Here is a 26,795-nt window from a genome sequence, read left to right on the forward strand (position 1 = left end):
GAGGTGGCGGGCGCCTGCAGTCCCAGCTACTCGGGAGGCTGAGGCAGGAGAATGGCGTAAACCCGGGAGGCGGAGCTTGCAGTGAGCTGAGATCCCGCCAGGGCGCTCCAGCCCGGGCGACAGAGCAAGACTCCGTCTCAAAAAAAAAAAAAAAAAAAAAAGAGAAGAGACACAGACACACACAGAAAGAGTGCCATGTGACAATGGAGGCAGAGACTGGAGTGATGGAGCAACAAGTCAAGAAATGATCAGGACATGCCAGCAACATCAGAGCTAGGAGAGGGGCCTGGGGAGGGTTTTCTTTGAGAACCTGCAGAAGGAATGGATTCTGCTGACATCTTGATTTGGGACTTCCAGCCTCTAGAATTGTGACAAAATAAATTTGTTTTTTAAGCCACCACCCAGTTTGTGGTAATTTATTTTTTCAGCCTTTGGAAAGAGATATGGACAATAATAGCAACCCCACAAAGGCAGGACTGCTAAGGACTCAGACCCTTTGGGAATTAAGGTTTGGGTCACCAGACCAGAAAAAGGATCCCCAACTAGTTGAGATAAGTATTAGCTATGATACTGTGACCAGAAATGAGGACTGTAGCAGCTAGCCATATTTTCTTCCTTATAAATATGTGTGTGCACATATGTATGCATATATGTGCATGTGTGGGCATGCATGTTGTAAACTAAAACTAGAATCCAGGCTGGGCATAGTGGCTCACACCTGTAATCCCAATACTTTGGGAGGCCGAAGCAGCTGGATCACCTGAGGTCAGGAGTTTGAGACCAGCCTAACCAAATGGTGAAACCTCATTTCTACTAAAAATACTAAACCTACTAAAAAAAAAAAAGGCTAGGTGTGGCGGCTCACACCTGTAGTCCCAGCAACTTGGGAGGCTGAGGCACGAGGACTGCTTGAACTGCGGAGGTGAAGGTTGTGGTGAGCCGAGACCATGCCACTGCACTCCAGTCTAGGTGACAGAGCGAGACTCTGTCTAAATAAATAAATATCAAATCCAGATTCTCCCACCTACTGAACAGACCCCCTTGTAGCCAAGGGGACCCCAGAGAAACCTGAAAACTGAGTTCCTGGCCATGACAGGATGGGACGTCAGACATGCCTTGTTATGCCCCCTCCCTTTTATGGTTTAGTCACAATACCCAGCATTCATGTTAAAATAGAGACTGTAAGAATGACAGAACAGACTATTTGTGACCATAAGAGACCAAATTATAAACAGGACCTACCATGCCAGGCAAGAGGTAAGTCACACACCCCTACACTGAAAGGATAAACTGTGTTCTCACAGCCACAAGGTTTTTCTTTTTCTCTAGCAGCTAAACAAGCCCTAGCCTCAAGGTAAGCAATATTACAACAATTACAATCCATCCAGCTCACAGACACACACTCACTCACTAAACCCCTGTTCCACCAGCCATAGTTATAGCTTTGATCAGACAAGAGACTGATTTCAGTAACTTTCTCCTGATAAAAGCCCGCCCATCATGGGCTGGTTCTGGCTGGTGTACAGAGGTTGCTCACTTCAGTGCCTTTGTCTCCTGAGACCTGTTGACATATAGGGCTTAACTGTAACAAATTTAAAAGTTAACTCTCCACCCCAAGGTGAATATGGGTGGTCTGTTACATGCATGTTTGTTCACTAGGCATGTGTCAGGACCACCTTCATGAATATTCATAGCCCTTCCTGTAACTTGTGGAATATGTGTGGTTAGCCAACCTATTCAGAATGAAGCTTCTACAACCCAGCCTCTTCTCCTTCAAAGTGCCTGTCTCCAGGCTTCAGCCAGAGGCCTGCTTCCCAGCCTGCAGGATGGCCACCTTGCAGGATGTAGCTCTTTTTTTTTTTTTTTTTTTTTTTTTTTGAGACGGAGTCTCGCTCTGTCGCTCGCCCAGGCTGGAGTGCAGTGGCCGGTTCTCAGCTCACTGCAAGCTCCACCTCCCGGGTTTATGCCATTCCAGGATGTAGCCTTTTATAAGAAATAAAGTCTCCTTTCCATTTCTAAATTAAAACTTGTGCAGTTTTTTTTCAGTTAACAATGTCCATTTAAATTTTTCAAATAAAGGGTTTGCAAATGTTTGGCATGGGAAAGTGCAGGCATGTTTCGTGAGCAGGTGTCAGAAATTAGTATCAATTTTACCAGGTGACTCTCCAACAGGGAACAAGGAAGGAATCTCTGCCACTTTCAGAGAGCCACTGATTGGCCCACTCATTGCAAATGCTGAGCAAGACCTCACCCTCACTCACCCCGTCCTGAACCAGCCTGGCAGAGTTCTTGTCCCACTCAGAGATCGCGTTCTACATCCTATCTGAGTGACAGGATCAGCCCTGTCCTTATCAGCCCTCTGTGGATTCCATAATGAGGCTCCTACGAGTCTCTCTCATCTTCTCATTATCTCAACTACAAGCCCTCTCCCGTTTATAGCACAAACTCCTCCAGTCCTGTGAAATCTGTGATCATCAGGAACTTTGATTTTACCCACGTTCTTTTCCTCCTACACTGCTTCCCTCCACTTATCCGGAAACCCATCAATCTCTAAATGCTCTGCTCATGTATAGTATCTTCCCTAAACTTCTGCGCATCTCTAACCCATTAATGTCACTAGTTCATGCTTAATTCCTCCCCATTCATTTTATGAGATTTTGTTTAGCCCTAAAGATCTTTTCCATCTGTCTTGAAATTCTTACTTCCTTCTCCTTTTCCCACTAAAGTTGATAGGTTACTCAGTCATATCTGCTTTTCCCCAAAATATTCTTATTGCTATGCCCTGTGATTCTTACTGCTGCTGCTAGCATTAGTTCTACAATAGCAAGGGCTGCTACTCGTAATTGCAAAGATGAGGACACATGATAAGTCCTTACTAGGCTCCAGACCCTGCACTAAGTACTTGTCATGCATCATTTCTACCATATAATCCTCACTGAGACTTCATGAGAGAAGGGTTATCCTTATTCTCATTTTGCTTGTAGAAAACTGAGGCTTTCAGAAACAGGTTTGTGGAAGTTAAGCGATTTTCCTGTAGAGAGCTCAGGGAAGTGTCCTGTTCCTTAAACAAAGTTCTTTTTTTTTTTTTTTGCCAAATTCAATCCTTAAAATAGAGGAATGATCCTCTTTCCTTCAAGAGATTCTGATGTTAGAAAGCACTGACTTATGCAAAGCCACATTTTCAGATTCACTGGCGAGCTGGTTGGTGCAGACAAGCCTTTGCCTGAATCAAAGCTCAATTGTTTCAAAGTGGAGTTGGGCAGGGCTTAGGTTTTTTGTGAGGGTGCTGAGATGTCACTATGAAGGCCAGACGAGAGGGTGAGTGTGAGGGAGTGGGTGAGGCCAGAGCTTCAGCCAAAACAGCTATACTTTTGTCTATGTATATGCGTATGTCTATATGTGTATATGTATGTATGCATATGTGTACATCTATGTGCTATGCATGGATACATGCTCATGTATATGCACTTTGTGTGTATTTGCATATGCATTTGTACGTGTATGAGTATATGCGTGTATATTTGTATGTAGATAGTGGGTAACTGTTCATTTCCCAGCAGGCTCAGATGCTTTAGAAACATAGTTTGAGATTCACTGCTTTAGGACCACATACTCATGATGAAAGACAAAAACGAAAAGTAAACAGAGTTAGGGAGATTCAATCTATCACCAAAGACAACATGAGTATTTAATGTCAGCTCCTTCAGCTCTAGCTTCCCCCTCGTGGTGAAAGGCTTGTTGCCTGAGGTCTTCTCTCTCAAAGGCTAGGGATAGGAACTCCTTGGGGAACTGGATGAGGAGCTGAGATCTTTCAGTCCTGGGCTTGGGCTGTGCCTGTGGCTCAGAAACTCCTCAGCCTGTGACCTCACGGGCTGGATCTGGCCCTTGCCCTGCTGCTGAGACTCTGTGCCATCTCCTCAAACCCTTCCTGCTGCAGCAGGTGGCTACTGTGCTGCTCTCCAGCCAGCCTGGGGACTACGGTCTCTTAGGGCTTCATTATAAGACGCACCTTTTATCCCCTGGATAGTTTTTATGACTTTGTTCGTTATTTACAGGCCAAGTTCAGTGGCCCCTGTCAACACAGTCACAATCTGCAACCCTGCTCTTCAATTATGATCTTATTAAGAAATAGATCCCACACAACCGGCACAAGGATGCCAGAAGCCGATATTTCTAATTAGTAAATGTTTAGACTTATTTTCTCTCACCAAAATGTGCCTCTGAACGCCCCAAGAGAAGAGGAAATAAAGAAATGAAAGTGAAATATGCAACCAGCAATGAGGATGATTCTGTTACTTCAACTATGCCTAAGATAGCCTGACCTTTAGCTGGAAATGGCCAGTCCCTTCTGGACCGTTAGGCAGAGAACTAAAACTCAGGAGCTTCATGAAGAAGGTGGAGATGAGGTAAGGCTCGCCAAGGCCTGCCTGCCTTCCCATGGCTCTGGGTGATGGGAGGTTCCGTCCTATTTCAGAAATTAGCACACTGAGCCTTTGGAATCCTGTAGGTCTCTCCTAGATTGCGGCCTGTCGGGTGGTGTCCCTCAAGCAGCCCTACCTTCTTAATGTGAAGAGCAGCACGCAGGCAACGTGGCTTCCTCCAGCTTCAAAGGCAAACAAAACTTCAAAGGCTGATGCAGCCTTTCTTTTTCTTTATAGCAGATCACTAACAGAGCCTTTTGTACATTGCAAACATTTGTAAATATATATTAATATTTGTTCTAGTCCTGACCTGAACAGAACTTTTTGTATGATGAAATGCATAAACATCATCCCAGAAATAAATAAGCATTCTGGATACATATTTTAGCTTTTTATAAAGTTTTTTTTGTTTTTTTTGTTTTTTTTGTTTTTTTTTTTTTTTGAGACAGTTTCGCTTTGTTGCCCAGGCTGGAGTGCAGTGGCGGGATCTCAGCTCACTGCCACCTCTGCCTCCCAGGCTCACCCGATTCTCCTGCCTCAGCAGGAGTAGCTGGGATTACAGGTGCCCACCACCACGCCTAGCTAACTTTTATATTTTTAGTAGAGATGGGGTTTTACCATATTGGCCAGGCTGGTCTTGATCCGCCCACCTTGGCCTCCCAAAATGCTGGGATTACAGGCATAAGCCACCACGTCCGGCCTTCATGAAGTGTTTTGTTTTGTTTTTTTTTTAGACGGAGTCCTGCTCTGTCGTCCAGGCTGGAGTGCGGTGGCGCCATCTGGTCTCACTGCAAGCTCCGCCCCCCGGGTTCCCGCCATTCTCCTGCCTCAGCCTCCCAGTAGCTGGGACTACAGGCGCCCACCACCACGCCTGGCTAATTTTTTGTATTTTTTTTAATAGAGACGGGGTTTCACTGTGTTAGCCAGGATGGTCTTGATCTCCTGACCTCATGATCCACACACCTTGGCCTCCCAAAGTGCTGTGATTACAGGTGTGAGCCACCACGCCCAGCCCATGAAGTATTTTAATGGGCTAAGAATTCTTCCAAACCTCAGATGAACACCTGCTCTGCTGATTCCTGACAACTTCAACTGAGTCCCCAGGACTAGACAGATTTCAAGCTTCCTTTAGCAGCTATGTTGCTCTGTGCACCCATGCCTGCAACTCTTTAATCATTTTTTTCCTATAAAGTTTTCTAATGTATGTCAGTCTTTGAATTAGCTTCCTAGAGATCTGGAAGATCTGAAAGATTTCTTACACCATGAATATCTAAAGTTAAAAGAAATGTATAACGTAGTTGAAAAGGACTGGAAGGCGTAGTTTGAATTTTCCCTGATGTTTATAATTATTTGCAATTACTCATGTCATTTTCATCCTTTTACAAGATCATGGCCCCATTTCATAGGAGAGGAAGGCAAGGGTAAGAAGGTAAAGGGATCTGCTCAAAAGCTGACTTAGACTCCATTTGTTTTCGAAACCAAATATTTCTGCTCTTTCCCTCACATCACAAGGGCATGCAGAAGGATGCTTATAAATCACCGCTGACTGCTGGGGTGGAAAGGAGAAACGAGTGCACAGTACAACATACAGATTCACCTGCAAACACTGTACACACCTGTGCTGGAACTCTCTCCTTGCTCTGGAGCCAAGCATAACACAGAGAGGACAAACACTGAGGTATTAGTTCCAGGCATCTCTGTGCCTGGAGACAGGCAGCACCTTAAAAACACGTGATGAGGCAATTTGAATGTGAAACGTCAGGGTGCTTTCCCTAAAGCATCCTTCATGTTCCATCGGCAATTGCTCTGCGGGTGCAATCGGTTTATGTTTTCTCCTGCTCTTTCCAGTCTCTCCAGATATGCCCTCCTCCCTCTGTAAGGGGACATGAGAAGCGTTGCCAGTTTAAAAAAAATTGTTAATAAACATATAACTTGCATGTGCTTGCTTGAGAGGCCCATTACTGAAGAATTGGCTCTAGAAATTCTAGAATAGGAGCACTGATACAGTTATGAAACTGATCCTCCCGAGCAAAATATTCTAGCTTTTTGTTAACAGAAGCAAAAGGCTTTCAGTCAGTCTTCAAAATCTTTTCAGTTTGTGCCTTTGAACTTTGTGCCTTTGAGGGTGGGGAAGAGCAAAATCTACTAGTCAAGCAGAGACCCTGTCTGATTTCTTTCCACAGACTCAGAAACTGGGTAGAAATGAACTGCCTTTAAAGACAAGAGGCAATTGCAATTCCATGAGCACCGGCCTTACATCCCCATCATTTGTGTGCTGAGAAAGGTGACAGCAGCCTTCCAGGGCCTTGTATTCAGATTGGCAAACTCCACAGCAGGAATGCTGAATGAGGTAGAACTTCCTCGGAAAAGTGTTGAATCAGTACATTTCAATGGAACAGCCCGCAGAGGCATAATATTTAGTGATTTCGGCCTGCATTATTTATTGACTCATCAGGAGTTTGTGGGTTTAACATTTTATTAATATGGCACCAGGTCATCTGAGAAAGCTGTAGCCACAGGAAATCTTCCCAGAAGCACATTTTCATACTATCAACAGTGCCCTTCGAGGACTAAACAGAGTCCCCGCTGTGTCTCTGAGGAGAGGCAGAAAATGCCACATCTTGTACAAGCCATCTCTCTCTAAGGAAGTCAAACGGCAGTGAGTAAAATCCATACCTACTTTAATTCTTTTGTTGATAATCTTGTAGTCCTTATTCTGTGCCTTCAGATTTATACAGATCTGGGCAGCTGCAATCTCTAGGACCTAAGGGAGATTGGGGTACTCAATGAGTCCCTGCTGTTTCATTCATAAAGTGACCCCCAGATATCTGGCATCAAAGAAAACTTTCAGTATTGAGAATGTAGAATTAAGATCAAACAAAATCCATATTCAAGGGAATTTGAAAAGGGAATTAATCTATAGTATCAGGTCTCAATAAGATACAATTTCACCATTTTCCAAACAACAGAAAAACTCAATATTCATGATTTTTCTCTCCTATATTACATTACATACTATTTTAAGATAATCACAAATACAGAACAAACCACCATCAGATATTCTTAAAGAGATTGCTACGGATTTGGCCTAGAAATTTGGTTTGGTTTAATCTCAATGATTAATATTTCTATAAATGTATATTGATTGCTATTACAACATTCCAAAATGCCATTTAAGAGATCAAACAAGAAATAAAGTTGTTAAGAATACTTTTACTGTGTTAGTTACACATTGATAAGTTAGATAGATAGATAGATAGATAGATAGATAGATGATAGATAGATAGATAGATAGATAGATAGATAGATAGATAGATAGAATATATAGTCATGTACCACATAACAACATTTCAACCAACAGTGGACCACATATATGATGGTGGTCCCAAAAGATTATAATGGAGCATATACAGAGACCTAACTTATGGCACTTGTTATTGGCATTGCAGATCAAGTAGGGGAAATGACTAATATTTAGTAATGATGCTGGGACATTTGGTTTTCCATATAAAAATATATATATAAATAAGTAATATTATAAATATATAAGTATATATTATAAATATATAATATACACATAATAATATGCATATATATATAATCTAGGTTTGTGTAAGTACACTCTGTGATGTTCACACAGTGACAAAATTGCCTAATGTTGCATTTATCAGAATGTCTCCTCATCATTAAATGACGCAGGACTGTATATAAACATATAGACATATAGCATGCATGATAGCTTTCTCATGCATGGCTGAGAACAGGGCTCTGGAGCCAGATTTTTTAATTCAATTCCTGGCTCCACCAGCTGTGTGGCCTTGCCTAGGATGACTTGCCTTTCCACTTTGAGCCTCAGTTTCCTCATTTGTAAACTGGAGGTATTTCTAGTATCTACTTTGTATGTCTGTAAGAGCTAGCACAGTACCTGACATATGGTAAGTGCTAAATATGTGTTCACTATGATTTCTATGTGCTTATTTTATTATCAATTCCTTTTTGGACCTCAGGTGCACAGGACATCGAGCATACCACATCAGATCAAGGCCCCTCACTGACTTGAGAACAGCCTCTCTTTCATTATATATGTTTTGTCCCTGTATTATTCTGTTCTCCCATTGCTATAAAGAAATACCTGAGGCTGGGTAATTTATAAAGAAAAGAGGTTGAATTGGCTCACAGTTCTGCAGGCTGTGCAGAAGGCATGATGCTGAGTACATAGCTGAGCTTCTGCTCAGCTTCTGGGGAAGCCTAAGACAACTTACAATCATGGCAGGAGGTGAAGGGGGAGCAGGCACATCACACGGCCCGAGCAGGAAGAAGAGAGAGAGAGAGTGAAGGGGGAGGTGCCACACACTTTTCAACAACCAGATCTTGCAAGTACTCACTCACTGTCATGGGGACGCACCAAGGGGATAGTGATAAACCATTCATGAGCAACCACCCCTATGATCCAATCACCTTCCCCCAGGCCTCACCTCCGACATTGGGAATTACAGTTTGACATGAGATTTGGGCAGAGACACAGATCCAAACCTTATCAGTCCCCATCTCCTGCTTCATTCTACCCCCAACCGCAAGTTTCATTTTAATTTAATTTAATTTAATTTAATTTAATAGTTGGTATGCATTATTTCCTTCTAGGTGACATCATAAAATACGTAGACATGTTTTGTATGCATACATTTTAAATTACATAAATGGAATTTTGCTTCTTCCTTTTTCCCTCAGATAAGTGTTTTTAAGATATCCTTGTTGCTGTGTGCACATCTTGTCAGTATCATGCATTCACCATATTTTACATGTCTATTACTGCAGTTGTTGGTTGAACTGTGTCCCGCCAAAAATATGTTGAAGCCATAACTCGATGTAATTAAACTAAGATGAGTTTTTACTGTATTAAAATCCAAATCCTAAAACCCTAAATCTGAAGACTTTTGTTCTTATAAGATGAGAGAAATGTGAAGACATATACAGGAAAGAAGGCCATGCAAAGATGGAGGCAGAGATTGGAGTCGTGGTGCTACAAAGCAGGGAATGTTAAGGATGGCCTCCAACCATCAGGAATTGGAGGAGGCAAGGAATCATTCTTCTCTAGGAACTTCAGAGGGAGCATGGACCTGCCAACAATTTCATTTCAGACTTCTCATCTTTAGAACTCAGAGATAATAAATTTATTTTGTTTTAAGCCACTCAATTCAAGACAGTTGGTTATAGCAGCCCTTAGAAAACTAGTACAAAGTCTCCAACTATTTCTGTAGAACTATCTATTTCTTCCTTTAATTCTGTCAATATTTGTTTCATATCTTTTGGGGATCTATTGTTTGATACACATATATTTATAATTGTTAATATCTCCTTGGTGAATTGACCTTTTAAATCAATATTTAATGCATTTTTGTCTTTTGCAACAATTTTTGAATGAAAGTCTATTTTATCAAATATTAGTATAGCCACTCTAGCTCTACTTGCATGGACTATCTTCTTACCTCCTTTCCTTTTCGACCTATAATAGTTGTGTCTTTGGCTTTAAAATGAGTCTCTTTTAGGCAGCATATAGTTGGACCATTTAAACAAAATCTATTCTGCCAGTCTCTGTCTTTTGACCGGTGAGTTTAATCTGTTTGCCTTTAAAGTGATTACTGGTGAGAAAAAGTTTACTTCTGCCATTTTTAAACTTAGTTCTTGTGTGTCTTGTATCTCTTTGCTCACTGATAACCTCCAATATTGCTTTCTTTTGTGTTAGATTGATTTTTTTCTAGTTTGTCATTTTAATTCCCACCTCATTTCCTTTTTCGTATATTTTTAGATATTTTCTTATGGTTACCATGGGGATTACATTTAACATCTGAAATTTAAAATAATCTAGTGTGAATTAATATCAAATGAGCTTCAAGAGCATATTAAAAACTCTGTTCTTGTATGGTTCAGTATCCCCCTTTACGTTGTCACAAATAACATTTTTATATATTGCATGATTATTAACACAAAGTTATAAGTACTATTTATGCATTTGTTTTTAAAATAAAATAGGAAATAAAAAGAAGAGTTATACATAAAAAATTTGATAATACTGGCTTTTATATTTACCTGTATAGTTACCTTTACGAGAGCTCTTATTTCTTCATATGTGCTCAAATTCCTGCCTCGTTTCCTTTTATTTCAGCCTGAAGGATTCTATTCAGTGTTTCTTATAGGTCAGGCCTCCTAGTGATACACTTCCTCAGCTTTTGTTTATGTGGGAAAGTATTAATTTCTCATTTCCTTGATAATGATAGTTTGCTGGACATAGAAGTCTTGGTTGACAGTTTTATTGTATTTTAAACTCCTTAAATATGTCATCCCACTGCATTTTGCCCTCCACAATTTCTTATTCCTTAGGTTCTATTAATTTTTCTTTTTTTTTTTTTTTTTTTTTTGAGACGGAGTCTCGCTCTGTCGCCCGGGCTGGAGTGTAGTGGCCGGATCTCAGCTCACTGCAAGCTCCGCCTCCCGGGTTTATGCCATTCTCCTGCCTCAGCCTCCCGAGTAGCTGGGACTACAGGCGCCGCCACCTCGCCTGGCTAGTTTTTTGTATTTTTTAGTAGAAACGGGGTTTCACCGTGTTAGCCAGGATGGTCTCGATCTCCTGACCTCGTGATCCGCCCGTCTCGGCCTCCCAAAGTGCTGGGATTACAGGCTTGAGCCACCGCGCCCGGCCTAATTTTTCTTTATTATTTTTTCTTTCTGATCTCCAGACTGGGTAATTTCAATTGTCCTAGCTTCAAATTCACTGATTCTCTCATGCCTGCTCAAATCTACTAGTGAACCTCTCTAGGTTAATTATTTATTTCAGTTATCAGGCTTTTCAGGCTCAGAATGTCGACTTTGTTCATTTCTTTATAGTATCTATTGCTTTGTTGCTATTCTCTATTTTTTCATATACAATTCTCCTGGTTTCCTTTGTCCACGATTTACTTGAGCTCTTTGAGCATATTTTAGACAGTTAATTTCTTTGTTTAATGAATCTGGTGTTAGGGTTTTATCTGTCTGTTTTTTCTTTTCTGGGTGTGACAGGCCATACCTTCCTCCTTTGTGTGCCTTTGACGTTTGTTGTTGATGTTGAAAACTTGACACTGTGGATATTACAATATTGTAACTATGATAATCAGATCCTTCCCCCTCCCCGCAGTTTGTTGATGGTGACAGTAAAGAACTGCATTCTGTTTTTGTTTGTTTGTTTGTTTGTTTGTTTTGCAATCTACGTTTTGTGAAGCCTGCATTCTTTATTGTATGTAGTCTTGCAGTCTGTTTCATTATTTCCTCATTTGACCTGTGTGACCTGACAGAGATTTCCTTATATGCCTGGAGCCAAAACAAAACAAAACAAAAAACAACAACAAAAAAAGATTTTGGTCTTTTCATATTGGCCCTGAGCTGGTACAATACTTTAGTGTTTAGACAGGTCACCTATAAGTCAGCCTGAGCTTTCATGAAGCTCCATGCTCAAAGATACCCAGAGTTGCAAGTCTAGGGCACTGTCAGTTCTTTTTATGAGAATGTACTTATCTTTGGGCATAGATTTTACATTCCAGATTACTCGTTATGTGCGGTGCCCTTACTTCCTCAAGAGTCTACCTCAGTAGCCACCTCATTCCCAGACCTTTAGACCCATCTGGTATCTGCTCCATCCTCCATCACTTGTCTTAGGTGGTTACGGGTAGCACTCCAAACACTTTCATGAAAAGATACCTGAAAGGCCACTCCAGCAGAAGGAGATGAAACAATGGTCAGCCTCTGTGCTGGTCTCTCAGGGAACTGCCACATAAGTCAAAACCTACAACTACAATTTATATTCAGAACAAGGTCTATATTCTCCCACCTACCACCCAGGCAGTGGCACCAGCAAGTCACATCATAAATTCATGTTGTGTTTCCCAGGGCCACTGCTGACCTAGGGAATCAAGAATTGTAGGTAGGTCAGAAAAAAGCCACAATTTTTTCTTACTAAAATTCAGCTTTCTCTTTTTTCAATATATACTCTCTGATTCTTATAAGTGTTGAATTAGATTGCCGAGTTTTAGTAAAAGTTGATTCTGCTAGTTTTTCTAAGATTAATGGTGGCTTCAGTGTAGGAATCAATTCTTGGAGCTCCCTACTTAACTAGTCCCATCATGTAACCACACTCCTAATCTTTTAAAATGAAGAGCAGTAGAAATGAACAAAGGTAACATAAAACTTATTGGATTTCTCATTTTTGATTTCTCTGAAGTCTTACTACTTAAAGCAAAAATAGTACTGGATTTTGTGTCTCAAGCATATGTAAAATTATGGTGTACAAAAATAGTACACAGGTCAGAGGGAGGATTGGAGATATGTATAGATACATATAGAGAGAGATATATACACACACACAGCACATTCTTATAATATGTAATTTTAATTTTATTTTTCCCTTTATTCTTATCATTGTATATGTAATGTTTTTGCAACCCTTTTTTGCCACTTACTATGTGTTGAAGGACATGAACCAATCACAATATTTGTAATGACTTCATGATAATCTCTCTGTGTGTCAGTGAAAATGTATTCACAGATAAAAGGCTCCTGGCTAACTAATTTAAGCAGAGAAGGACTTTGCACAAGGTATTAAATTGCTTAATCTATGACAGGACTGAGACAGCTGGATTTAATATCTAGAAATGACACCCAAAGACAGCCTGCACCACTTAAAGCCTAGGAGAGTTGCTTGTCTGGACTTAGCATTAGGCCACTTATATTAGTCACAGTTCTCCTGAGAGTATTACACACATATCTCTTTCTCTCTCTCTCTCTCTATATATATATGTGTGTGTGTGTGTATGTATATGTATGTGTGTGTACATATATATATATATTCAAATTGATGGCTTTGATGGCTTCTGTTTTTTCTTTTTTGTGTGTGAATAGACCATACTTTCCTCCTTTGTATGCCTTTTGATGTTTGTTGTTGTTTGTTGATGTTTGCTATATATATATATAGAGAGAGAGAGATACACATAAAACACACATACATATATATGTGTGTATAGTACACAACATATTACATATATTATATATAATAAGGATTTGGCGTGCACAATTTTGGAAACCGGCAAGTTCAAAGTTCAAATCTGAAGTAAGATCCAGGAGAAAGGATGGTACGGATGAAGCCCAAAAGCAGTCTTTCGGAAAAGTATCCACTACTCAAGGGATGGTTTGCCTTTTGTTCTGTTCAGGAATTCAAATGATTTGATGAGGCCCAACTACATGATGGAGGGCAACACACTTTACCAATTGAAATGTTAAGTGTCATCGCCAAACACCCTCATAGAAACACCCAGAATAATGTTTAACCAAATATCTGGACAGCCTATGGCCCAGTTAAGTTGATACAAAATTAATCATTATAAGCATCCCTTGTCAACTTGACAACCATGCACATCTTGAAGAGACAATAACAAGGTCACACTTCTGCCTAACATGGTGCAAACATCCCGTGTACAACCAAAACACACTAAATATTTCCCCAGAAAAATAGGCAAAATAATTGGATGATGTTATATTTTCCTTTACATCCAAAAACTTAAATATCATGTTGTAAAATGACAATATTTTTTTACTATGAAAGTCAATACATGTTATGTTATGTAATAAGGGAATAAGAGAGAGAACAGAAGATATATACACACACACACAAACAGAGACACACACAGACATATAAATAGCAAATTAAGAAATAAATATTCAGCCAGGCATAATGATTCATGCCTGTAATCCCAGCACTTTGGGAGGCCCAGGCAGGTGGATCACCTGAGGTCAGGAGTTCAAGACCAGCCTGGCCAACATGGTGGAACCCCCCCCTCTACTAAAAATACAAAAATTAGCCAGGCATGGTGGCGCACACCTGTAATTCCAGCTACTCAGGAGGCTGAGGTGGGAGAACTGCTTGAACCTGGGAGGTGGAGGTTGTAGTGAGCCTAGATTGTGCTATTGCACTCCAGTCTGAGCTACAGAGCGGGACTCTGTCTCAAAAAAAAAGAAAGAAAGAAAAAAAAGAAAAGAAATGCTCATGAAAATTACAGTCCTTACAGTCCTTGTCTCTATAACTGATCATGTGATCGTAGCTAGTATTTATAGCTACCTTCTTCCACTACCCATTCTGTATTTACTTTGCCTTCAGCAAGCACCTCAGCTGGTTGTAGCTATTTTCTTGGGGGGATGACTCAAACATTTATTCCTGGAGAATCATCTGAAACGTTAGATTGGGTTGTAGTCTTCTTCTGATTTTAATCACAGGGCATGGTAATACTAAGAGATTCCCTAAGGGATCTTCTGAATTCTAGATATACTTTTCCTTACCTCCATTGTGGAGTAACAGTCTAATTTCCCCTTTATAATCCAGCCAGACCAGTATCAATCATTCCAGCCAGCATGATAACTTTGTTTGCCAGTTAATGTAGAGGCATGAGGAGCCCCAAATGACGGGGTTGCACTCTTAACTTCAAGTTCAAAGGAATAATTTTGTTTTCTGGTGGAAGTATTCATCCCTTTGGAACTAAGACCCCTAGGCCAGCAGAGCATAACGTCATGGGAACAAGAAGCAAACATTCCTCTAGTGATCACTACAGGTAATGGTGAGTGGTGTCACTCCCATATCTACCCCTTGATTGTTGAACCAATGAATTTGGCCATGGGAGAAACAGCATCATATATTAGACACTGATTTAAAGCATGTACAGCCTTCTGGAGAACCTTGTCCCAGCCCTGCAAGGTATTGCCATCTAGCTGACACTGTGACTGAGTCTTCAAAGAGCCATTCAACCATCCCATCAAGCCTGCTTTTTTAGGATGGTGGGGAACATAGTAAGGTCAATGAATTCCATCAGCATGAGCTGCTGCTGCACTTTGTTTATCGTGAAGTGAGCTCCTTGATCAGCAACAATGCTGTGTGGAATAACTTAACAGTGACTAATGCATTCTGTAAGTCCACAGATTGCAGTCTTAGTAGAAGCATTGCATGCAAGGAAGGAAAATACATATTCAGAGTAAGTGTCTCACCTAGAAGAAACACAACCCTGCTTTTCCCATAATGGAAGCAACAGAATGTAATCAACCTGCCCCAGGTTACTGACTGATCATCTTGGAGAATGATCCTGTATCAAGTAATCAGTGCTGTTTCTGCTGCTGGCTAATTGAGCATTCAACAGTGACCACAGTCAGGTCAACCTTGGTGAGTGGAAGTCCGTGTTGCTAAGCTCATGCATAACCCCCATCTTTGCCACAATGGTCATTTTTTGTTAAAGAGCCCATTGGACTATAACAAATGTGGCTGGGGAAAGAAACTGTATCCACAGAATGAGTCATTCTATCCATTTTATTACTAAAATGTTGGTAAGTATTCACATGGACACAGATATCTGCATGTTTTTCTCCCATTCAAAGAGGTCTATTCACATACCTCTTCTCCATATTTCGTTTTCACCAATGCTCCTATATTGTTCCTTCCAAGGACCTGACCATTAAGCCAAACCATTCGCCACGGCTCATAAATCAGTATAGAATCTCATTGCTGGCCATTTCTCCTTGTAAATAAAGTGAACAACCAGGTGTGCTCCTTGAAGTTTTGCCCATGGAGAGGATTTTTTCTTTATCAGTGTTCTTCGGGAATGATCCAGAGAGGGGCCGCAGTGCTGCAGCTGTCCACTTTTGGGTGGTGCCTGCATATTCTGCAGAACTATCTGTAAACCAGGCTTGAGATTCTTTTCCTCTACAATTGATCACAGGGAACTCTTCATGAGGCCATAGGTGAAGGTTTCCACAGAAGGCATGGACACTCGAGTCACTTCTTCATGTAACTTAACTGTGCCGTCAGGGCCTGCTCAAGCTCAATCTTACATATACTACTTCCATTTGATGATAGATCGTTACTGTGCACATCTAACTCTTGAGTTGGTGGGTAAGAAAATACCCAGTTCATAATGGCCAGCTCAGCTTGCATGGTAATTTGATGGACCAGGATTAAGTGTTCAGGCTCTAAAAGGGTCCAGGAATAGGCCAAAAGCTGTTCCTCAGAAAGACAATAGTTATTCACAGAGGATGGCAGAGCTTTCTCCACAGTCCCGTGTCTGCACTGTGATTGACTTATAAGGGCCTGCCAAAGGCTCCACGCAGCGCTTCTCCCTGTCACCGACACTTCAAGTACCATTGGATCGGATGGCTCATGTGGCTCAAGGGGCACAGCAGCTGCCCAGTAACCTAGGCCTTTTGCAGAGCCTTCTCTTTTCTAGGTTCCACTCAAAACTCGCAGCTTTTTAGTTCTCTTTGTAAATGGGCTGGAGCACCCAAATGAGGAATACGTTACCTCCAAAATACTAAGAGAGCTCTAGACCTTGAGCCTCTTTCTTGGTTGTAGGAGGGACAGGATGTAGCAACTCCCTTTCACCTTACAAGGGATATTTGGACACCCCCCACAGCACTAGGCCCCTAGAAATTTCACTGAGGTAGAATGCCCTTGCATTTTAGTTGGATTTATTTCCTACCCTCTGACATGCAAATGTCTTACCAATAAGTTCAGAGTGGTTGCTACTTCACACTTACTAGGCTAAATCAGTATAATGTCATTAAAGTAATGGACCGGTGTGGTATCTGGTAGAAGGCAAAGGCCTCAGGTTCTTTATGAACTGAATTTATGACACAGGGCTGGAGAGCTGATATACCCCTGGGACAGGACACTCAATTTGTATTGTTGGCCTTGCTGGTTGAAAGCAAACTGCTTCTAATGGCCTTTCGAAACAGATACAGAAAAAAAAAAGGCATTTGCCAGATCAGTCTCAGATATCAGGTACCAGGGGATGTGTTAATTTGCTTAAGTAATGAAACCACATCTGCTAAAGCAGCTACAATTAAAGTTCATACTTGATTAAGCTCATGAATCCACTGTCATTCTCTAAGGTCCATCTGTCTTCTGCACAGTCCAAATAGCACAACTGAATGTGGATATGGTAGCAATTGCCACCCCTGCATCTTTCAAGTCCTTGACAGTAGCATTAATCTCTGTAATCTCTCCAAGAATGCAGTATGGCTTTTGGTTTACACTGTTTAGGTACAGGCAGTTTCTATGATAATGGTCCTTACTCCACAGATCAGAGAACCAGTGTGGGGATTCTGATAGTTGCTGAATATGTCCATTCCAATTATGCACTCTGGAACTGGGAAATAACCACAGGGCGGGTTCAGAGATTACCTGGATCTACTGTAAGATGAGCTAAAACTCCACTGATCACCTGATCTGCATAACCCCTACTCTGACTGTTGAACCACAGTGGTGTTCAGTGCCACCAGGAATTACCGTCAATTCAGAGCCAGTTTCCAGCAGTCACCAAAATGTCTGATTATTTACTTTTCCCTAATGCTTAGTCATCTTGTTAAAAGGCCATGAGCCCCTCTGGGGAAGGCTGAGAAAAAGATTAACATTAGAAATTTTTGGCAGTGTCATGGGTTTCTTCCTCAAGGGGACTTGGCCTTTATCCTTTACAGGAAGAATAAAGGCCTTACTTTGCCCCTGATAATTGATTGAGGGACCATGATTCTCTGTTTTTCAGGATTAGAGTTAGACTTTTATTCACCTGACCTACAACTTTCTCTGCTTATACAGATCAAGTAAGAATTTAGTTGGCTTCCTATTTATTTCACTTCTAGGAGCACCATGATCAACTAGCCAATGCCATAGGTCTACACGATTGAGACTATTCTAGTGGCTGCTGTGACCTGGCTGTACACTCTGTCAGCTAGGCCCACCTGGATTTTGGTGGCTGAATGCTGTTATTTGGCTCCTGCCACCCTGGGATCCAGTTACTCCCATTACATTTAGTTTTCCCAATTCAGCGACTCTAGTTTCCACTAAAAGATCTTGCCTATAGAGAATAAACTACAGGCATCAAAGATGCCGAGGCTCCCCTCAAAAATTTATTTCTCACCATTTTAGTGAAAGGTATGTCTTTTGAAGCCTCCCAGGGCATATAAGTGGGTCTCAAATGGAAAATCCACTCTAACATCCCAATGGCTTTGAGCCTTTAGTCCCTTCTTAGACATTAAACCAAGGCACACCTGGCATTTACATTATAACTCCCTTGCTGTGGGCCACCTTTTGATCCATGTTTGGGTTCACCAACCAAACTGTTAGAGCCCTTTCTGACTCCCCAAGCTATGATATTAAATGCAGAGTCTCTGCTTAGTGGGCCCATATCAATAAACTTACCCTGATCTAGCTTGATGTTCTTTCTCTCATTAGCTCACACCCTTAATATCCATTTCTGCACATACAGCCTGGATTTTTGTGTGTACAAATAAGAAAACACAACTAATTCTGTTGGAGTGTGTCACGCCTCTTCATGGGTCACACTTTCTACCTCACCTTTAGAGTCCTGCTGTGATGTGAGTCCAGTTATGGGGTGGGTCCTGAAAAAAATCAGCAGGTTTTGCATGGCAACCACCTCAGGGGGCACATTGCAGTCACCACAGGCTATGCAGTGTTAATTGCCACAGATAGGTTGAGAGTGGCCATTCCTACGGGGCTGGAGAGTTGTTTCTACTGGCAAAGAAGATTCATGAGAATGTAGTAGCTCAACCATCCCAGCTTCATCAGAGTCTTGTCCCACATCCCCATTCCAACTTTCAGGATGCTCTCAGGGCAGCTATTAACTTAAGAGAAAGCAGGCTTCAAAAGAAAAAAAATAGCAGGGATAAAGCAGAGACTTACATAAAGATTGATGAGGCTAATTCTCCAACAAGATGTAAGCTGAACTGAACTGAACCATCAATCAACTGAATCTAATTAACATTTATAGAATACTTCATTGAACAACAGCAGAATATACATTCGCCTCAAGCTCACATTGAAACCCTCACAAAGACCACATGTTTGGCCATAAAACACACCTTAATATATTTGATATATTTGTTTAAATAGAAATTAAATATAAAATATAAACTCAGATGACAATAGAATTAAAATAGAAATTAACAACAGAAATATACTACAAAAATCCTAAAATGCTTATAAATTAACCTCAAATAACACATGGGTCAAGGAGAAGCCTCTAGAAAAAGTTTTAGAAAATATTTTGACCTAACCAGAAATGAGAATTCGAACTATCAAAATATGTAGAATGCAGTGAAAATAATAATTAGAGAAAAATTTATAGCATTAAATGCATATATTACAAAGGAAGAAGATTTAAAATCAATAATCTAAACTTCCACATTTGAGAACCATGAACAGAAAAAAAATTAAGCCTAAAGCAAACAAATAAGCAAAATTAGAGCAGAAGTCAATGAACATAAAAACTGGAAAATAAGAGAAAATAAACAAAATCAGAAGCTAGTTCTTTAAAGAAGTCAATATAATTGATAAACTTCTAGTCAGACTAAGAAAAATACAGAGAAGACCAAAATTATTAATATCAGAAATTAAGATATGTCATCAGCAGAAATCCTTTGGATATGAAAAGATAGTAAAATAATATGATGAATAACTCCGTGACCCCGAATTTTGATAACTTATATGAAATGGGCCAATTACTTGCAAAATGCAAACTACCAAACTCGTGGAAGAAGAAATAGATAATCATAATAAGTCAATATGTATAAAAATAAATCAGGAGTTAATAACCTTCCAAAAATGTCAGCAGAAGGATCAGATAGTTTCACTGGTGCATTGTATCACACATTTAAGAAGGAAAATATAATAATTCTCTACAATCTCTTCTGGCAAATAGAAGCAGAGGGAACACTTTCTAATGCATTCTATGAAGCCAGCACTTCTCTGATACTAAAATCAGATAAATCATTATTAGTAAGAGTATAAGAAAAACTACAGACTAATATCTCTCAGGAACAAACACACAAATCCTCAAAAAATATTTGTAACTTGAATCCAACAAGGTATAAAAGAATTGTATTCCACAACCAATTTATTTCAGATATGCAAAGCTGGTTCAACATTGGAAAACAATGCTATCTACCACATCAACAGGTGAAAAAATAAAATTTATATGACCATATCTGATATGGTTTGAATTTGTGTCCCTACTCAAATCACTTGTCAAATTTGAGGAGAGGCCTGGTGGGAGGTGATTGGATCATGGGGGCAGATTTCCCCCATGCTTTTTTTGTTATTAGAGTGAGTTCTCATGAGATCTATGGTTTAGGGGTATGTGGCACTTTCCCCTTTTCTCTCTCTCTCTCTCTCCTTCCTGTCACCATACTGCCCAAGGTAATTTATAGATTCAATGAGACCAGCCTCACCAACACGGTGAAACCCCATCTCTACTAAAAAACAAACAAACAAACAAACAAACAAACAAACAAAAATTAGTCGGTCATGGTGGTGCATGCCTGTAATCCCAGCTACTTGGTAGGCTGAGGCAGGAGAATCACTTGAACCTGGGAGGGGGAGGTTGTGGTGAGCCGAGATTGCACCACTGCACTCCAGCCTGAGAAAAAAGAGGAAAACTTCATCAAAAAAAAAAAAAAAAAAAAAAAACTAATATTTAAGACCTGAAACCATAAAGTTCCTAGAAGAAAAACGAGAGAAAAAGTTTCTTTACGTTGGCCTTGGCAATACTTTTTGGATATAACACCAAAAGCACATAGCATGAAAGCAAAAATAAATAAACAAGAATACATCACACTAAAAAGCTTGCACACAGCAAAGGAAACAATCAACAAAATAAAAAGCCAAGCTACAGAATGGGAGCAGATATTTACAAACTATACATCTGATAACAGGTTAATACTCAAAATACTGAATACAGACACAACTCAATGGCAAATTAATAATAATGATGATGATAATAGTAACATATTGAAAAATGGGCAAATGACCTGAACAGACATTTTTTTCTTTTTTCTTTTTTTTTTTTCTCATTTAGGATTGAACAAGTTTTATTGCAGTCTAAAGAAACTCCCCACGCCCCGACAAACAAGTTTATTGGGGGTCTGAAGGAACTCCCCCAAACTCCATGATTTAGCAGGAGTCAAGATAAGGGTAATCACCCCAGCACCTGGACCCATTTAGATTCAGTAAACTTACTGAGGCTCCAGAACAAAGTCTTCAGGACTGAGACCTTTAGGTATAGATGAAAAGAAGTCAATCACTTATGTCTTTAAATGAATGCACACTTACATGTATATGTATAGCTTAGACGGTGTATAAGCTCTGAAAAACTTTGTAATTTTGAGTTGGTCAGGGGAAAATTTCCAGGCCTTCTTCCTGTAACCAGTCACAGAAACAAAATTCTCTTCCTCCCCGGTTCATCTGCATCTCATTATTGGCCATGAGAAATAGCAGCCTAGCCCTCACTTTGGCCCAGGAACAATAGCAGCCTTGAATGATCTTTTGTATTTCTGTGGTGTCAGTTGTGATATCTCCTGTTTCATTTCTTATTGAGGTTATTTGAATTTTCTCTCTTCTTTTCTCGGTTAATCTTGCTAATGGTCTCTCAATTTTATTTATCTTTTCAAAGAACCAGCTTTTTGTTTCTTTTTTTTTTTTTTTTTGGCTTGCTTTGATCGCTTGACTTCTTTTTTTTTTATACTTTAAGTTCTAGGGTACATGTGCACAACGTGCAGGTTTGTTACATATGTATACATGTGCCATGTTGGTGTGCTGCATCCATTAACTTGTCATTTACATTAGGTATATCTCCTAATGCTATCCCTCCCCCCTCCCCCCACCCACGACAGGCCCTGGTGTGTGATGTTCCCCTTCCTGTGTCCATGTGTTCTCATTGTTCAAGTCCCACCTATGAGTGAGAACATGCGGTGTTTGTTTTTTTGTCCTTGTGATAGTTTGCTGAGAATGGTGGTTTCCAGCTGCATCCATGTCCCTATAAAGGACATGAACTCATCCTTTTTTATGGCTGCATAGTATTCCATGGTGTATATGCACCACATTTTCTTAATCCAGTCTGTCATTGATGGACATTTGGGTTGGTTCCAAGTCTTTGCTATTGTGAATAGTGCCACAATGAACATACGTGTGCATGTGTCTTTATAGCAGCATGATTTATAATCCTTTGGGTATATACCCAGTAATGGGATGACTGGGTCAAATAGTATTTCTAGTTCTAGATCCTTGAGGAATTGCCACACTGTCTTCCACAATGGTTGAATTAGTTTACAGTCCCACCAACAGTGTAAAAGTGTTCCAATTTCTCCACATCCACTCAAGCACCTGTTGTTTCCTGACTTTTTAATGATAGCCATTCTAACTGGTGTGAGATGGTATCTCATTGTGGTTTTGATTTGCATTTCTCTGATGGCCAGTGATGATGAGCATTTTTTCATGTGTCTGTTGGCTGCATAAATGTCTTCTTTTGAGAAGTGTCTGTTCATATCCTTTGCCCACTTTTTGATGGTGTTGTTCGTTTGTTTCCTTGTAAATTTGTCTGAGTTATTTGTAGATTCTGGTTATTAGCCCTCTGTCAGATGAGTAGATTGCAAAATTTTCTCCCATTCTGTAGGTTACCTGTTCACTCTGATGGTAGTTTCCTTTGCAGTGCAGAAGCTCTTTATTTTAATTAGATCCCATTTGTCAATTTTGGCTTTTGTTGCCATTGCTTTTGGTGTTTTAGACATGAGGTCCTTGCCCATGCCTATGTCCTGAATGGTATTACCTAGGTTTTCTTCTAGGGTTTTTATGGTTTTAGGCTAACATTTAAGTCTTTAATCCATCTTGAATTAATTTCTGTATAAGCTGCAAGGAAGGTATCCAGTTTCAGCTTTCTACATATGGCTAGCTGGTTTTCCCAGCACTATTTATTAAATAGGGAATCCTTTCCCAACTTCTTGTTTTTCTCAGGTTTGTCAAAGATCAGATGGTTGTAGATGTGTGGTATTATTTCTGAGGGCTCTGTTCTGTTGCATTGGTCTCTAGCTCTGTTTTGGTACCAGTACCATGCTGTTTTGGTTATTGTAGCCTTGTAGTATAGTTTGAAGTCAGGTAGTGTGATGCCTCCAGTTTTGTTCTTCTGCCTTAGGATTGTCTTGGCAATGCAGGCTCTTTTTTGGTTCCATATGAACTTTAAAGTAGGTTTTTCCAATTCTGTGAAGAAAGTCATTAGTAGCTTGATGGGGATGGCATTGAATCTATAAATTACCTTGGGCAGTATGGCCATTTTCATGATATTGATTCTTCCTATCCATGAGCATGGAATGTTCTTCCATTTGTTTGTGTCCTCTTTTGTTTCATTGAGCAATGGTTTGTAGTTCTCCTTGAAGAGGTCCTTCATATCCCTTGTAAGTTGGATTCCTAGGTACTTTATTCTCTTTGAAGCAATCGTGAGTGGGAGTTCACTCATGATTTGGCTCTCTGTTTGTCTGTTATTGGTTCGTAAGAATGTGTGTGATTTTTGCACATTGATTTTGTATCCTGAAACTTTGTTGAAGTTGCTTATCAGCTTAAGGAGATTTGGGGCTGAGATGATGGGGTTTTCTAAATATTCAATCATGTCATCTGCAAACAGGGACAATTTGAATTCCTCTTTTCCTAATTGAATACCCTTTATTTATTTCTCCTGCCTGATTGCCCTGGTCAGAACTTCCAACACTATGTTGAATAGGAGCGGTGAGAGAGGGCATCTCTGTCTTGTGCCAGTTTTCAAAGGGAATGCTTCCAGTTTTTGCACATTCAGTATGATATTGGCTGTGGGTTTGTCATAAATAGCTGTTATTATTTTGAGATATGTCCCATCAATACCTGGTTTGTTGAGAGTTTTTAGCATGAAGGGCTGTTGAATTTTGTCAAAGTCCTTTTCTGCATCTATTGAGATAATCATGTGGTTTTTGTCTTTGGTTCTGTTTATATGCTGGATTACGTTTATTGATTTGCATATGTTGAACCGGCCTTGCATCCCAGGGATGAAGCCAACTTGATCAAGGTAGATAAGCTTTTTTGATGTGCTTTTGGATTCAGTTTGCCAGTATTTTATTGAGGATTTTTGCATCGATGTTCATCAGGGATATTGGTCTAAAATTCTCCTTTTTTGTTGTGTCTCTGCCAGGCTTTGGAATCAGGATGCTGCTGGCCTCACAAAATGAGTTAGGGAGGAGTCCCTCTTTTTCTATTGATTGGAATAGTTTCAGAAGGAATGGCACCAGCTCCTCCTTGTACCTCTGATAGAATTCGGTTGTGAATCCATCTGGTCCTGGACTGTTTTTGGTTGGTAGGCTATTAATTATTGCCTCAATTTCAGAGCCTGTTATTGGTCTATTCAGGGATTCAACTTCTTCCTGGTTTAGTCTTGGGAGGGTGTATGTGTCCAGGAATTTATTCATTTCTTCTAGATTTTCTAGTCTATTTGAATAGAGTTGTTTATAGTATTCTCTAATGGTAGGTTGTATTTCTGTGGGATCAGTGGTGATATCCCCTTTATCATTTTTTATTGCATCTATTTGATTCTTCTCTCTTTTCTTCTTTATTAGTCTTGCTAGCAGTCTGTAAATTTTGTTGATCTTTTCAAAAAAAACCAGCTCCTGGATTCATTGATTTAAGACTACTGATGCTAGGAAGAAACTGCATCAACTAATGAGCAAAATAACCAGCTGACATCATAATGACAGAATCAAATTCACACATAACAATATTAACCTTAAATGTAAGTGGGCTAAATGCTCCAATTAAAAGACACAGAGTGGCAAATTGGATAAAGAGTCAAGACCCATCAGTTTGCTGTATTCAGGAGACCCATCTCACGTGCAGAGACACACATAGGCTCAAAATAAAGGGATGGAGGAAGATCTACCAAGCAAATGGAGAACAAAAAAAGGCAGGGGTTGCAATCCTAGTCTCTGATAAAACAGACTTTAAACCAACAAAGATCAAAAGAGACAAAGAAGGCCATTACATAATGCTAAAGGATCAATTCAACAAGAAGAGCTAACTATCCTAAATATATATGCACCCAATACAGGAGCACCCTGATTCATAAAGCAAGTCCTTAGAAACCTACAAAGAGACTTAGACTCCCACACAATAATAATGGGAGAGTTTAACACTTCACTGTCAACATCAGACAGATCAACAAGACAGAAAGCTAAAAAGGATATCCAGGAATTGAACCCAGCTCTGCACCAAGTGGACCTAATAGACATCTACAGAACTCTCCACCCCAAATCAACAGAATATACATTTTTCTCAGCACCACATCACACTTATTCCAAAATTGACCACATAGTTGGAAGTAAAGCACTCCTCAGCAAACGTACAAGAACAGAAATTATAACAAACTGTCTCTCAGACCACAGTGCAATCAAACTAGAATTCAGGATTAAAAACTCACTCAAAACTGCTCATCTACCTGGAAACTGAACAACTTGCTCCTGAATGACTACTTGGTACATAACGAAATGAAGGCAGAAATAAGGATGTTCTTTGAAACCAATGAGAACAAAGACACAACATATCAGAATCTCTAGGACACATTTAAAGCAGTGTGTAGAGGGAAATTTATAGCACTAAATGCCCACAAGAGAAAGGAGGAAAGATCTAAAATTGACACCCTAACATCACAATTAAAAGAACTAGAGAAGCAAGAGCAAACACATTCAAAAGCTAGCAGAAGGCAAGAAATAACTAAGATCAGAGCAGAACTGAAGGAGATAGAGACATTTTTTCAAAGAAGACATAGAACTGTCCTACAGGTTATGAAAAGCTGCTCAACATCATGAAACATCAGGGAAATGCAAATCAGAACCACAGTGAGACTGAGACATCACCTCACACCTGTAAGGATGGCTATTATCCAAAAGACAAGAACTAACAGGTGTTGGTGAGGATGTGGAGAAAAGAGAATCCCTGTACACTGTCCGTGGGTATATAAATTGATATAGTCAATTTATATAGAAAACATTGTTAGTTCTGCAAACTATTAAAAATAGAACTACTATATAATCTAACAATCCTATACCTAGGTACATATCCAAAGACAAGGAAAAGGATATGAAAAAGAAATAAAATATCTTGAAGTGCTATCTACACTCTCATGTTTATTGCAGCATTATTTACAACAGGGAAGAAATGGAATAACCTGTGTCTATTGACAGATGAGTGGGCCAAGAAACTATTGTGTGTGTATATATACATATATACAATGTATATATATACACATATATATGATATATACACACACATATACAATGTATATATACACATATATACAATGTGTATATATACATACATATGGTGTGTATGTATATACATATATATGATGGATATATATACATATATATGACGTATATATACACACATATATACAATGAAATATTATCCAGCCATAATAAAAGAAGAAAATCCCGCCATTTGTGACAACATAAATG

The sequence above is a fragment of the Piliocolobus tephrosceles genome, chromosome 6 (assembly GCF_002776525.5).
Source record: "Piliocolobus tephrosceles isolate RC106 chromosome 6, ASM277652v3, whole genome shotgun sequence".
NCBI classification, from domain to species: Eukaryota; Metazoa; Chordata; class Mammalia; order Primates; family Cercopithecidae; genus Piliocolobus; species Piliocolobus tephrosceles.